This window comes from Staurois parvus, unplaced genomic scaffold (assembly GCF_062004578.1).
Source record: "Staurois parvus isolate SC_StPar_1 unplaced genomic scaffold, SC_StPar_1.0 ptg000118l, whole genome shotgun sequence".
In the NCBI taxonomy this organism is placed as follows: Eukaryota; Metazoa; Chordata; class Amphibia; order Anura; family Ranidae; genus Staurois; species Staurois parvus.
The window spans coordinates 6,360,395-6,376,296 of record NW_028317914.1 but is presented as its reverse complement, the minus strand read 5'-3'; the positions used below and the strand labels follow the sequence as shown (position 1 = coordinate 6,376,296).

At 43.6% G+C, this 15,902-nt stretch overlaps 1 long non-coding RNA gene across 1 annotated transcript; it reads left to right on the top strand.

Moving 5' to 3' along the window:
• The first annotated feature begins 7,661 nt into the window (after nucleotides 1-7,661).
• LOC149467237 (uncharacterized) lies at nucleotides 7,662-15,060 on the top strand. The gene is made up of 5 exons (XR_016311991.1): nucleotides 7,662-8,576; nucleotides 10,123-10,219; nucleotides 10,316-10,387; nucleotides 13,873-13,947; nucleotides 14,874-15,060. It is a non-coding gene; the product is annotated as an uncharacterized LOC149467237 (long non-coding RNA).
• The last annotated feature ends 842 nt before the right edge of the window (nucleotides 15,061-15,902 follow it).

Sequence of the window (15,902 nt, the reverse complement as noted above, 5' to 3'; positions counted from 1 at the left end):
AAAGTTTGTTCTATGAAAGCAATTTGACCGGTATTGGGAGCATATATACATTGCTCAAAAAAGTTAAAGGAACACTTTGAAAACACGTCAGATTGCAATTGGGAAAAATATCATGCTGGATATCAATACTGATATGGACTGGGTAATGTGTTAGGAACGTAAGGATGTCCAATCGTTTGATGGAAATTAAAATGATCATCCTATAAAAGACTGAATTCAAAGAAAAAATGATGCAGCAGGCTAGTCTATTTTGCTGAAATTTCATTGCAACAAATCAAAATGGTACTCAGTAGTTTTTATGGCCCCCACGTGCTTGTATGCATGCCTGACAATGTCTGGGCAAGCTCCTAATGAGACGATGGATGGTGTCCTGGGGTATTTCCTCCCAAATCTGGACCAGGGCATCACTTAGCTCCTGGAGAGTCTGAGGTGCAACTTGGCAGCATCAGGTAGACCGAAAGATGATAACCCAGAGGTGTTCTACTGGATTTAGGTCTGGTGAGTGTGGGGGCCATTCAATGGTATCAATTCCTTCATTCTCCAGGAACTGACTGCATACTCTCGCCACATGAGGCCGGGCATTGTCATGCACCAGGAGGAACCCAGGACCCATTGCACCAGCGTAGGGTCTGACAGTGGGTCCAAGGATTTCATCCCAATACCTAATGGCAGTCAGGGTGCCATTGCCTAGCTGGTAGAGGTCAGCACGTCCCTCCATGGATATGCCTCCCCAGACCATTACTGACCCACCACCAAAACGGTCATGCTGAACGATGTTACAGGCAGCATAGCATTCTCCACAGCTTCCCCAGACCCTTTCACGTCTGACACATGTGTTTAGGGTGAACCTGCTCTCATCTGTGAAAAGCACAGGGCACCAGTGGCGGACCTGCCAATCCTGGTGTTCAATGGCAAATGACGATAAAGTTCTATGATGCTGGGCAGTGCGCACAGGGCCCACTAGAGGACGTCGGGCCCTCAGACCACCCTCATGAAGTCTGTTTCTGATTGTTTGGTCAGAGACATTCACACCAGTTGTCTGCTGGAGGTCATTTTGTAGGGCTCTGGCAGTGCTCATCCTGTTCCTCCTTGCACAAAGGTGCAGATACTGGTCCTGCTGATGGGTTATGGGCCTTCTACGGCCCTATCAGCTCTCCTAGAGTAATTGCCTGTATCCTGGATTATCCTCCATGCTCTTGAGACTGCTGAGAGACACAGCAAACCTTCTGGTAATGGCATATATTGATGTACCATCCTGGAGGAGTTGGACTGCCTGTGCAACCTCTGTAGGGTCCAGGTATCGCCTCATACTACCAGTAGCCAAATGCAAAACTGGCAAAAAGCAGTCAGAAAAGATGAGTAGGGAAAAAAATGTCAGTGGCCTCCACATGTAAAAGCATTCCTGTTTTGGGGGTCATCTCATTGTTGCCCATCTAGTGCACCTGTTGTTAATTTAATTAACACCAAAGCAGCTGAAACTGATTAACAACCCCCTCTGATACTTAACTGACCAGATTACTAAGACAGCAGTGTAATTGACTTGATGCTATACTCTGATTAAAAAGTGTTCCTTTAATTTTTTTAGCAATGCATTTGCTAGCGTAACGCGATGATCAAATATGGAACCCTTTACAAACAGGAATCTACCCATATCATCCCTTAGGACGTCAGAGAGGTACCATGCTACATGTTTCAATATCAGAATGCTAACTCCTCTGGATTTAGACTCAGGGGAACAGCTGAAATAAATGGATGGGTACCAGGAAGTTCCAAGCCGTGGGAGTTTGGATTGTTTGAAGTGCGTCTCTTGAAGAAACACCACTTGGGCACAATTCCTCCACACCTCATCCATCACCTGAGTCCTCTTTTCCGATAGGTTCAGACCATGAGTATTCAAAGATAATAGGGTCACCCTCCGCATTATGTCAGCATTGCGATGCCAGGAGTCCCAGCTGAGAGAGAGAAAGAGAAAAAAAAAGGGGGGGGGGTTTAAGAAGTCCAGAAAAATGAGTGATAGAAAAGACTAGCAAAACAGATTTAGAGGGTGCCCTCTGCCAAGAAGGTCGCAAGCAGAGAGCAAGAGGTGTGAGACCAGAGGGTCCCAACAAAAAGTCAAAGTATTTACCACAACATAACTTATATTTATAATAAATCTGATATTCTTTTGTGACAAATCTATAAAATAAACACTAATACCTCCCTCTAGTGGGAGAAAAAAATAGTGCAACCGAATGTAATCATTCATCAGGGTTCAGTCACGACGCATGTGACGCAACGCGTCGGTTCGTCATTCCAGGTGACGCATGTCCGAACGCCACGGTTTTACCCTTTCTTAATAAATATACTACACTATGGAAAGTTTTATGTCTTTCTATGAGTCTGAATAAGAGAGGAGGAGGAATAAGGAGTCTGCCAGAGGAGATACACCACTGAGGTGGAAACTGCTTTGGGGCCCTGTGTGGGTCAAGGAGGGGAGGTGAGCAGGCATTGCTGCCATTTGGAGGAGATTATTTGCACCTAGAAGTGGAGATTTTTTTCAAAAAGCACAGAGTCACATGCATGGACATTTTTCTTTTTTTTCACTTATGATGCATATGAAATGTGTATGAATTAGGCACTATTTTATGTGGATAATTAATTTTATATTCACTAATTTATTCACATTTGGTGATGTATTGAAATTTTTAATTATATGCACGGTATAATAGGTTTCTTTATAGTGTGTGTTGAATCACTAAAGCCTAATTACATTTGGTTGCACTATTTTTTTCTCCCACTAGAGGGAGGTATTAGTGTTTATTTTATAGATTTGTCACAAAAGAATATCAGATTTATTATAATCCTTTTCTGAATTTATTTATTCATGTGATATAAGCGCTTCACTTTTTTTTCGTTTTGTTTGGACTTGTTGGTATTAGTTAAGTGACAGCAGCTGTATAATATTAATCATTCCATCGAGCGCAGGAGGATTTTTTACACTATAACTTATATTTACTCGACCCCACTGTTCCATAGATGAGGGAGCAAGGCCTATTTGGGGGGGTACAGTGAAAGTCATGGAGAGACCCAGTAAACCTATGGGGATCTTGCCAACTATAAACGTACAGTATATATTAAACAGTCTAATGTATACAACATATTAATGAGGATTCAAGGAACTCCTGTGCAATTCTCTGCCCCCCAAGTAGGTGACGGGAAAGGAGAGGGAACTATTTGCCACGTACTCCAATAACGCCCGTAGTCACACCCCTCTCAACGCACAGTAGACTACAGAGGGCAGAAACACTGGCCCTAATTTACTAATGTGCCTAGGCGCATTTCCGTGGGCTAACGTCTACTTTTCAATAGCGACCGTCTGCTTTTAGACGGCAAAGACATTTACTAAAGAAAGCGTCAACAAGTAGACGCGAAAGCAAATTTACTAACCAGGCACAATCCAGGAATCAGTCTAAGAAAGCAGATGTGCTAAGAAGCACATCTAACGCCACAAAAAATCACTGCAAAGACATATTCACATTGAAATTTGCTTTATTTTTAGATGCTGTTTAACCCTTTCAATACCGGGCACTTTTACCCCCTTCCTGCCCAGACCATTTTTCACGTTTCAGCGCTCTCACACTTTGAATGACAATTGCACGGTTATACAACATTGTACCCAAACTAAAATTGTATCATTTTCTTCACACAACTAGAGCTTTCTTTTGGTGGTATTTAATCACCGCTGGGGTTTTTATTTTTTGCTAAATTAACAAAAAAAGACCAAAAATTTTGAAAAAAAAACACATTTTTCTTTGTTTCTGTTATAAAAGTTTACAAATAAATAATTGTTCTTCATAAATTTAGGCCAAGATGTATTCTGCTACATGTCTTTGGTGAAAATAACCCAAATTACGATGTATTATTTAGTTTGTAGGAAAGTTATAGAGTTCACAAACTATGGTATAGATCTGAATATTGATCAATCCTGAAGTACTGACAGTCAATCTAATTTCTTGAGGTCCAAGAATGTCAGAATAGTACAGATATCCCCCAAATGACCCCTTTTTGCAGAGTAGACAGTCCGACGTACTTCATAAGAGGCATGGCGAGTTTTTTGAAGTTGTATTTTTTTTGTCATAATTTTTCGGAAAATGAAAAAAAAAAATTATTTTAACTATTTTGTTTTTTACATACTGTCACCAGTGCAGTACAGCGTCATCATATAACTGGCATGGCGGTGATCAGGGGCACTGACCGGTGACAGTATGAAAAAAAAAATATATATTTTTTATTTTTTTAAATTTTTTTTATTATTTTTAATTTTTTTATTACATTTTTAAGATTTTTTTTCATATTTTACTATGACCAAAGTAGTACAATGTTACCATAGTAACATTGTACTACTTTGGGGAAGTGATCAGTATTTTTTTTTTTTACACAATTTGCTTATAGCAAAGAATTACTTTGCTATAAGCAAGCATTTACCTGAATGACATCGATTCATTCAGGTTTTTTTTTGTGTGCTTAGCTGTGATTTGGCCACAGCTAATCACATGACATGTGCATGTGACCTGCTGTGACCATTCACAGCTAGGCACTAATATACAATGGATGGCATGAATGAAGTCATCCATTGTATACAGCTGTCATGTGACCTGCTGTGATTGGTCACAGCAGGTCACATGGTACCGGCAACGGGGGCCAGTACTCAGATCTGTCATCGGCCGTGTCCGAGGTACACGGCAGGTGACAAACCGCAGGTGCAACCGCGCGAACTGCGCATGTGTGGGAGGACGCCAAATGGCTATAGGCCGGGCGGCTAATGGTTAATAGTAAATCTCTGTGTGGAGTCCTCTGCAAGTAGGTAATCGATCGCGTCTACTGTGTTTAACAAACAGCACTATTTGTAGCTAGGCATATTTTTATGTATTCTAATTTGATTTCCTTAGTTCTGTTGATTCTGTTTTTGTTTCTTATCCTTTATAATTATTTCTGTAATGATTTTACATATTTCGAAGGTCTAGATAATATATATTTTGACAGCTGAATCTAAAAAAAAAGGTCCCCCCTCCCATCCATACCAAGCCCTTCGGGTCTGTTATGGATCTTAGGGGGTAACTCTACGCCAACATTTAAAAAGAAACGGCGTGGGGTTCCCCCCAAATCCATACCAGACCCTTATCTGAGCATGCAGCCCGGCAGGTCAGGAAAGGGGGGGGGGATGAGCGAGCACCCCCCTCCTGAACCACACCATGCCACATGCCCTCAACATGAGGGAGGTGCTTTGGGGCAAGGGGCTGCGTGAATAAGTATGGGTACATGGTACCTACTCATTCACCAAAAAAAGTGTAGTGTGAAAAAAGACAGGACACAGTGTTTGACAAGTCCTTTAATAAAAGAAAAATCTAAAAGAATATCCCCCGAAGTAGATCCAATGTCAATCATGGTGTAAGCCGCCGGTGACCCGAAAAAAAAAAAAGAAGGTTCCCTTTCCGATGATGGCTGCCCAGCCCTCTGCTTTGAGCTTGGTTGACAGCTCTTAAATATGTAAGGGCCGGGGCCACCCGTGGACATCATGCAGGGGTCACTCAGATGATGTCTGTGGGTGGCTCCGCCCCTTACATTTTTAAGAACTGTCAACCCAGCCAACAGAAGAGGGCTGGATGCCATCGTAGGGAACGGAACCTTTTTTTTTTTTTCTTTTTTCGGGTAGCTGGAGGCTTGCATCGTGATTGACATTGGATCTGCTTCCGGAGACATTCTTTTAGATTTTTCTTTTAATAAAAGACCTGTCAAAGACCGTGTCCTGTCTTTTTTCACGCTACACTTTTTTTTTTGGTGAATGAGTAGGTACCATGTACCCCATACTGTAAGGGATTTCCGGCAAGATGAATCGTGATCAGAAATACGCAAACGCACATGCACGGCAAAGATTGGCACCAGGCGGCCTATTTAAGGAGTGTCTCTGCTCATGTTCAGTGCTGACTGGTCTTCAGCTTCCCCATGTCCTGCTTGTTCCTGTGTGATTCCTTTGTTGCTGACCCGGCTCGTTCCTCACCTGACTCTGATTGCTCTCCTGATAGATACTGGTTCCTGACTTCGGCTCTGCTTCTGACCTTGGCTTTTCCTTCTGATTCTGTACTGTGCTGAGCACCTGTTGATGACCCTGGCTATTCCATTACACTGCTCCTGTCTCTTCCTCTCACTAACTGCCTTGGTCTGGTGTACGCCTGGCAATCTACAAGACCTGCTCTGCTTGTTACTACTGTGCCTGAATCAGAAGATCATCGGTCTTCCAGAGTCATCCTCTGCAAGAACTGCAAACAACAACTACTGGCGCTCTTGTTCCCCTGGGTCCTAGACTCCCTCTGTTCCAACTCCAGTGGGGTCAGGGCTGGTGACACAAGTGAGGCCGACCTCGTCATTTCAGTCTCCCATCAGGTACGTGACACATACTTATTCACGTTAGGGGGGGCTGGGATCTGGGGGCCCCTTGTTAAAGGGGGCTTCCAGATTCTGATAAGAGGGGAAGAGGCCCTTGTCCCCATCAACATGGGGATAAGGTGCTTTAGGGGGGGGCCCCCCTGCCCCAAAGCTTCTCCCCATGTTGAGGGCATGTGGACTGGTATGGTTCAGGAGGGGGGGGACGCTCGCTTGTCCCCCCCCTTTCCTGACCTGCAGGGCTGCATGCTCAGATAAGGTTCTGGTATGGTTTTGGGGGGAACCCCATGCTGTTTTTCTTTTAATTTTGGCATGGAGTTACCCCTTAAGATCCATACTAGACCGAAAGAGCTTGGTATGGATGGGAGGGGGGACCCCAAATTTTTTTTATTTATTATGGTGCTGGTTTTTAAATGTAATTCTGGCTTTTTTTTTCTTCACTATAGCTCAGAAATTTAGCTGTCATTTTCCCCAGCTAAAAGAGAAAGTTTGCTTGGAGTTTATTTCCTTAAAGGTAACAAGGTTTACTTTTAGTTAATTAAAATGAACAAAGTTTTCTGTAACTCCGGGGAAAGTGACGCTATTGCATTTAAAAAGCAGCACCGAAATACACTTCGTATTGTGAATAAAATTCCTCCAACATTTGTAAACCGAGGCATTAATTTTAATGGATTTGCATTCGTACACCGAAAATTACGTTACCCGGCGTTGGTAACTCGAGGTACGCCTGTATTAGTACTGCAATCCTTTGTATTGGGGTATATAGATTCAACATGCATCTGAATTGGCAATATAGCACAACATTTGTGTCACATTTGAGATATCTGGCTAGTTACACTGATTTTGCCCAGGGACTTAGGGTGGATTCACACCACAGAAATACTGGCTGGATTAGTGTCACAGCTCCATGGATTAGTGTTTAGCACTGCTGCCTCAAAGCGCTAGGGTCGTCAGTTTGAATCCCAACCACAGCAATAAAGTTGCATGTTCTCCCTGGGTGGCTGTCTTCAAATAGATGTTCTGGCAGCATCTTTGCTTTCTGTCTAAATGATCCCGAGAATATGAATTAGAATGAGGCCTTGCCTGTTGAAACACCTTCAAAGCTGCACCTAATGTGAATGTCAAACGATGGGGTGAGATAAGGGTCTGGACTAATAATAGATTTGATAATGCTGGTTTGCAATCCACCCCCTTTTGCGAAGGGTTTATCAAGCCAAGAGCTGAGAGAGAGAGAAGAGCGAGCGAGCGAGTGAGAGAGAAAAGGCTTGTGAGGGGAACCCACACGCCAAAATTGTTACAAATACTGCCGTGGATTCTACCCCCAAATCCATAGCAGACCCTTATCCGAGCATGCAGATACCGCTTGCCTTCAAAGATTTAGTTCCTTTGTTGAATTGCCTGCTTGGTTCACACTAGATGCAATTGAAAATTGTGCTTTCAGTTGCCAATTTCACCGTGTTTTCTGTAGATTTTCCAATGAGTTATTGTGTTTTCAATTGTGTTTTGCATTGCGATTTCTATTGTAGTCTAGATGTGAAATACTACAAAACGCCAAAAAAGTTAGACAAGAACTATTTTTGAAATAGTGCTGCAGCAAATCGCGTATGTTAATACACTCACATTCACATTCATTAGATCCGATATCAGGTATGATGTCAATTTACAAATCACACCTGAAATTGCACACCCTGAATGCGACATGTCATGCGATTTGCATGGCCAGCAACTTGCAAATCCTCCTCATCCGCAAGTACGATGGTGGCTTGTCCAACTTCACCAAGCAGACCATCCTCCACCACATTAAGCATTGGCTGTGGCAGAGATTCCAGCATCACTCCACTGTGTTAAAGATCCAGCACAGTTGGAGCTATGTGAAGCGGCGCAACCCCGCTTTTTTTTTTAAAAATGGCCCGCCGAATCCCTGGTAAGTCAAGTTGTTAAAAAAATCCAAGTACAGTTTTTAGTATTGTGAAAAATGTTTGCCACATTTATTCTTAATTTGTTAGGCAATAATGTTGTCTTTGTTGTCTTGTTCTAACCACAGGGCGCCAGGCAATGGTCTGCTTGGTGAAGAAGGCACACTGGAGGACAGTCACCATCGAATATTGCCTGCCACAGGGGGGGGCATCCCCCGCGCAGGCTAAGGATTGTGGAAGGTAAGCACAAGCTCTTGAAGCTTGGACCTCATGACCTTGCCATTGTTGGCATCTCCCCACTGATCTCCAGTGATTGTCAATTGTACATTAATGCCACATTGTTTGTAAATGACATAACCATTTCTGAATCATTAATAGAGCTGTCTTTGGTGTCATTTGATCCCCAATGGCTGTTTGTTTGTGATAAGCAATTTTGGCTTACAAACATTATGGCATAGATGTTCACAAACTTATCCCATCAAAATCTCAGTCATCATATTTTGTTTTAACAATTGACAGAGTTGGACTTATTTTGACCCATTAAATTACAATAAGTGTATATTATGTATGCTGTTTGTAAGTTGCAGAGTATACAAATTATGGGATATTTCTGACTAAAATGCAACTCCATGATGTACTGACAGACAATCACATTTCGGGAGGCCCCATAAAATGACAGAACATTAGAAACATTCTACAATGCATAGTATGTTAGTATTAACACATTAACACATGAATACAGTATTAAAGAGAGGGGAAATATGGAGGTTTTTTGGTTAGTTTTTTGGGGGGTGGAAATGTCATAATTTTGGCTTGTCCTTACATTGAGAATCATTGTAACAGATATGTTTAACATTGTCCTGAGTTGCTTACATTACTGCCATGTGGCCTTTTAGGTGATCTGGTATAGTCTACAGCCAATCATATTGACTAGGGTGCTGTGATTGATCCAAATACCACGTGATAAGTGTGGTCCAATCCCATTAGGACTTCCAAGAGTTCCTAATATCTAAATTGACATTGTGATCATGTCATTGCATTGCAAATACATGATCAACAAGCTTAAGAAATCATCCTACTACCATGAGTTGCTATCTGCTGTAGTGGGAGACAATACAGTAACAATACAGTTCGATACAAGAGGGATTTGAGGGCCCTGCTCCTTGGAGCTTACAATCTAGGAGGGTGGGGTGAATGGTACAGTAGGTAGTCACTGTGAAAAAGGCAAGTAGAGTAGGTGATAATCTGAGATTGGGGTAGGGAGTTCCAGGGGATGGAGAAGTCTTGGAGACGAGCATGGGAGGAGGAGATGAGGGAGCTAGAGAGTAAGAGGTCTTGCGAGGAGCGGGGTGTACGGTTTGGGTGATATTTAGAGATAAGATCGGTTATGTAAGTTGGGGCAGTGTTGTGGATGGCTTTATATGTCATTGTTAGAGTTTTGAATTTTATCCGTTGGGCAACTGGGAGCCAGTGGAGAGATTGGCAGAGAGGGGTGGCAGATACAGAGCGGTTAGTGAGGTGGATGAGTCTGGCAGCAGCGTTCATGATAGACTGGAGGGGGGATAGTCTACGATGAGGTAGGCCAATGAGGATGGAGTTACAGTAGTCGAGGCGTGATATGACAAGGGAGTGAATAAGTTGCTTAGTGGTTTCCGGGGTTAGGAACGGTCGTATCTTAGAGATGTTGCGGAGGTGAAGTCTACATTGGATGTGCTTGTCTGTTCTCTGTGTTCCTTGTTGTCCTTGGCTCTCTCAAAGGGGTTGTTGTTCTTTCTTATTTGTGTAGTACCAGCCATGTTGTCTGAGGGGGACAAGTAGGAGGAGCCTCAACATCCTCACCACTCTCCACCCCACCAGGAGGCCCCCCTCACCTTCAGCTCACTGTAAGTGCCTTGGATGTGTTGCCTGTTCTCTGCGTGTATTATGTAACTTGGATGTCTGCAATGTGTTTGTTGCATTCTTTCTTGTTGTTTGTGTAGCTCCAGCCATATTGGAAGAGGGTGAGCTGCAAGAAGAGGAGAGGGATGATGTTTCTCCCGCTCACGCCCACTGTAAGTACCTTCAATGTGTTTGGGGATATTGGTCTCTGTAGGTGATATCAAGGTTGAGGTGTAGGATTTGGGGACTGAGGCAGAGCTGCTCCCATCATGGACAATGTTAGACTTTCCATTGCTGCTATGCTTTTCTTTCCTTCCGCCTTATGTGGAAGAGTCAAAAGTCACTTTCTTTACATTTCAACAGAGTCATTGCTGCTGTGTGATTGCCTTTGTGTTCCTAGATTCTGTCAGTTGGTGGTGTGGGCAGCATTTAGGGCTGGTGCAATACCCTGTTTTAGTCCTCATGGCTATCTCAGCTGCAAGTAACTGTATTTGGCAAAAGCAGACATGCTGGTTGTACACCAGACAAATCCTCATTTGCCTTCTGTACAATCATGCTGACCATAGCTGTAGTATAATTTGGCTGATTAATATTGGCCGGACCGTAGTTTCTTATCTAAGTCGGCCTTGATTTTGTTTCCACTACTGTGACTTACCTAGGTGGTTGAAGCATTGGTCCAATACTTCATCTGTCCCCCTTAGGTTGTAAGGGTGCTAACTCTGCAATCACATGTTTGCTGTCAGCTCAACCCCCCCCCCCCCCTAGCACTCACTGGGCTACGGAGGGGGAGGAAGCTGCAGGCTCAGACTCTGTTATTCGTGGCTAGGCTGAGCCAGTTGTTGCTCCAGAGTCTGCAGTATATCATGACTGTAAAGTCGGGATCTTGACCCAGTCTTGCCATGCTGTGTGACTTTAGTGGACTTCATGCAGCTGTCCCCTGAAAATGTGTCGCAGGAGTGCCAAATGAACTACACTTCTGTAATCCACAGGAGAGGTACAGGCAAAAAATCTTTGGCTGGACTTCCCTGTTAATCTATGTATGTCAGGCTTAAAGTGTTACTAAACCCACATTCACTCTATCTGGTCTCCCTGGACCCAGAACTCACTCTATCTGGTCTCCCACAGTAAACAGAACATGGCAATGCAAGTATTTAAGGCCATAAAAACAGCTAAATACCTTTTATCATCAGCAGTTAGAACAGTCTTGTGACTTCAGCAGAGCAGTGCTTAAATTATGAGTATTTTGCTTTCTGCTCTAGGAGGATGTGAATATTCTGGCCCTCTGTCTGAACAGTGCTGATTGGCCCTGTGCTGATCACATGCACCCTCCCAAAACCAACACCCAAAAAGTATAGCAATGCACAGCAAACTGAGCATGTGCATGTGACTACGGATTCAGTCTGTAGCAGGTGGTCATTTCAACAAGAGGAGGGGCAGAGAAGAGAGGACCAAACAGCCTTTTTACACAAGACAGAGTATTAACCCCTTAGGTTACACAGCTAGTATAACCAGGATGATTTACTGCATATACTGCTTTGACTGTTGTGGGTTTAGTAGTAGTTTAAGTACTATTGCTTGCTTCCTCATCACACATGCTCAAGCAGTTTTGGGAATACAGCTTCCAATGTGGATCCTAGTGTAGTGGCTAGGCAGTTATTAGCTCAATATGTGTAGGCCTGTACACATCCATAACTTTCTGAGACCATGTTCTGCTCTCTAACACAGCATGGGCTGATAATTGGCAGCAGGTCAGTATTTTTGGGGCCTGAGGAGGATGCCAAGCAGTGGGGCCTTCGTGCTGCGAATGCATGAACTCAAGAAACTTCTGCCTTTGGGCCAAATTTCCAATGACCTACCAACACAGGATATGTGCCCCCAAAATACACTAGCAGAGGGGTGGGAAAGCCTATCTCTGAGGAGTTTCTCAGCTCATAGTGTTTGGCAAGTGTTCCGAGTTGTGTGTCTTTTAGTTGGTTAAGGCCTTTCTCTTGTGTGAACCTTTGAAAAGGTTACAGCTAAGGGTATACTGGCTGTTAGCACCACAACCCCTTACAATATCCAACATAAAGATTGGACTTTGTTCATTTTCCTGAGCGCAACCTCTTCTATTTGGATGTTCAGGAGCCAGAATTTCACATGTTTGACTTTCTTTGAATTCCATGGCTCCCTAGTGTCATACACTATCCAAACTTATCTGGAGTTAGTCTGCACCTTGTGCTTCAAGTCTGAGAGAATATAAGGCTTGGGTTCAACATTGTGTGTGTTAGTAGTAAACTCTTAAATTTACAAAGCCTAGAATTATACTGACATCTGGAGCTCTTTTGCTTGTGTTTTTTTCAAGTTTCATGGCACTTGAAAATTGAGTGGATGTTGTCCAGAGCCCCCAGGAGACACTGAATGGACAAGGACTCCTTGTAGGAGGGGGAAGTGCAGTGTGCATTTGTTAACACTCGAGGGGGCATTTGTGTTTTTGCGTAGGGGAGGGGAATATTGTATGGACTGAGCCCTTTTGCTGCTAGACTGTCAAAGACTTATACCTTGAAACATCTTCCTGTGAAGCCTCAGATCTGCTGCCGACCTGTGGCCTCTGCTTTGGGATGCTTAAAGTCACTATACTGTAGACCCCAGGAAGGAAAGTGGGAATGGCTGCAAGGGCTGGCCAATTAGTGTTTCCACTCTTACTGTAGTGTAAGCGTAGCTAAGCTGATGTGTGTGAGCCAATTCCTCTTGTCAAGAGCAAGCCTCTCCAACACTGGAATGCTGGCACCACACCACTGGCAAGGGAGACTGTTCCTTATCATGGCTGTCAGCTGTGACATTTGGGTTATGTCCTAAGGTGATCTGAAACATTGTCAATGGACAACCAGAGAGTATGTTAGCATTGTAGGATATGAGCAGCTTGCTGGAGTGTGGATGTTAGGGATCCAGGTATGACCAGAAATGTGTGGACTGACAGGAAAACGCAGGCTTCAGAAATGAAATAATAGAATTTATTAAGAGCCGTAACAAAATAAACAAACGCAGTGCAAACAAAACCAAACCTTAAACTAATATAAATAAGAACAAGTGTCATCAGGGCTGGAGAGGTGGAGTAGTCAGGCAGGCCGGGTTAGGAACAATCGGGCAGACAAGGCACAACAGGAGCAGGCAGGAGAATGGTCAGGAGTAGCCGAGGTCGGTGCAGACAGAGTTATAGCAGAGTCCAGATCAGGCAGGAATATCAGACAGGATGCAGGTACAGGAGCTCATGGGAACAAACACCAAGGCACTGATTGCAGGCCTGGTCCTGCTTAAATAGACCTCCTGCAATCAACCTCAGGTGATGGCTTGATTGCAGGAGTGAGACCCTGGCTGCTGAAAGCACCCTCTGGTAGGAGCTGGTACTGCAGCCCACAGAGCAAGTGAGCCACAGCACCACCAGTGGTGAGTCCATTCCTGACAGTGGATGCCAACAAGTGGCCAAATGAATTTGGCCTTAAGCTCTTCTGGTTCTGGTCATCTAGTTTAGTAACCCAACCCAAAAGAGGACTTTGCTATGTTGGCTAGGGCAAGGGCTAACTACCTGGGGCCTGTACTATGTGACTGTTTAACATCCATGTGTTTGTCAAATGTCAGGGCTCGCATCTTTACTGTCCTTTTTTTTTTACTCTTCATGTAGTTGTACCTCAGGATGCCCGGGCTGCTATGGGGGAGCTCCAGCCCCCTCTGGATGCAGAGGCCAGAATCCCTCCAGGTCAGTTTCTAAACTGTTTACACATATGCACATGTAAGGTATGTAGAAGGTTTCAGCTCCCCCTTGTCTAAATTAATTGGCTTCATCCTGTGTTTAGGATGCCCCACCCCCCAAAAATAAAACATTCACACTAAACAGGACATCAGTCAGATAGGGGCTTAATCTTTACACTTAGACCTGACAGCTGAGTTTGTCTACATAGGCATACATTAAAGTGTTTTTCTAATTAAGAAAGGACAATAAACAAAGAATATGACACAATAGTCAAGCACTAACCTGACACTCGAGTGAGCAATAACCTGCTTCCCAAGTAACAAGTGTTTGTTCCACTCTGGTCTCGCCACCGTCTTAAAGAATCACTACAAATAGATGCAGCTGACACCTCAGCTTCCTGGGAGATGGACCACCTCCCTTCAAGGACACACCTGGTTAATCACACTGCCAGCTCTATAGGAATCTCTGTACCTGTTTGGAGGGAGTTGGGCCACTAGCCTCCAATAGGCTCAGTTTGCTCAGCTCTGTGCTCTGGCTGTGTATAATGTGTGTAGGGATCCCCCCCTGCAGCTAATAGAAAGCTAGGATAATGTCTTTGAGAACTCTGTGGATGAGATAGGTGTGCCAAAGTCATCTGTTGTCTTTACTGATGAAATTTCCCTTTTCACTGTTGCCCACAGATATATTTGTAGTCAGTAAGCAAACATTTTAATCTAGGCCTAAGGATTCCAAGCTCACTCCCTGGCCCATGAAATCCACCCAGGCAAGAAATGTAAGCTCTGTGTTCCAATTATGAGTTGACAACAGCATAGAATGCTTTCAGGATAATGGACGAAGTTAGATAAGTATTGCATGCTGTTGTTTGTTTTGGAAACAAGTGTGTCTCCTTTTTTTAATTGCAGCTAATAATGTTTTTTTTACCTTTTCTACAGTGTTCAACCACCCAGCCATTAGAGGCCTCATGAGCTGGGTGTGCAGGCGCATCCGAACCTTCGAAGATGCAATGGGGGTGGGGCCAGCAGATGACCAGCCTGCCATAGTCTTATATTTTAATAGGCAATTTTAGTTGTGTTTTAATTTTGTTTTATACTTTTATAAATAAATGTTATTTATATTTGACAGTGCACTGTGTTGTGGCCTTCTTTAGCCTTTGCAGGTAGGCAATCTTCTTCATTGCAGTTTGAGCTGATCTGCATGTCCCTAAAGCATTGCAGTACTCTGCTAGCTCCAGCTGCAGTGGCCAATCTTGCTTACCTTGAATTTTTGGTAATGTCCAAACAAAGTCTTTTCTGACAAGTCCAGCTTTAGGACTGTTGCAGATAGGATTGCATGTTTACAAGAGGTAAACCAGCTACTTCAATCCTAAACTAGGATACATAAAGATTGAAGTTGTCTGCTTGCTGTCTGCAGCTACTCCCAATCTTGGTTTGCTTCCTCTTTTGAAATGCCACAATAGCTTACACAGAACACTCCATTCACATTAGATTGTTTGTTTGGAGTAGCTCTTCATTCCATCCAGGGATTTCTACATAGCTTGGTGGAGTGTAGTTGTGCAGACTGGCAAAAAAGGGGGGGGGGTGCAACCAAGTAGCTAATGTGTGGGTGGATCCTGTAGCCCAACTCTGTCCAGATGTTTCTTATCACCTCATTTCTAATTATTACACAGAAGCCACATGACTTGAAAGCTGCTCTTGGAAGGACTATCAGTTATGGAAGAGACCACTTACATGCAATGTCCCACAGAAAGGGAGGGTCCCTAATGGCAAATTGACTATCTGCTCCCCACATACCACTTGTATCCAACTTGTTGCTCATTCACATATCATTGTTTTGTCAACAGGAGGTTGGGAAGGAATGAAGTGAGGAACAAATGTCCACTGGGCACATAAATTCCATAGGCACACATGTCTAGAATCAGGCAGCTAAAGATCCTATGCTCCCCAACCAATCTTGGGGCAAGA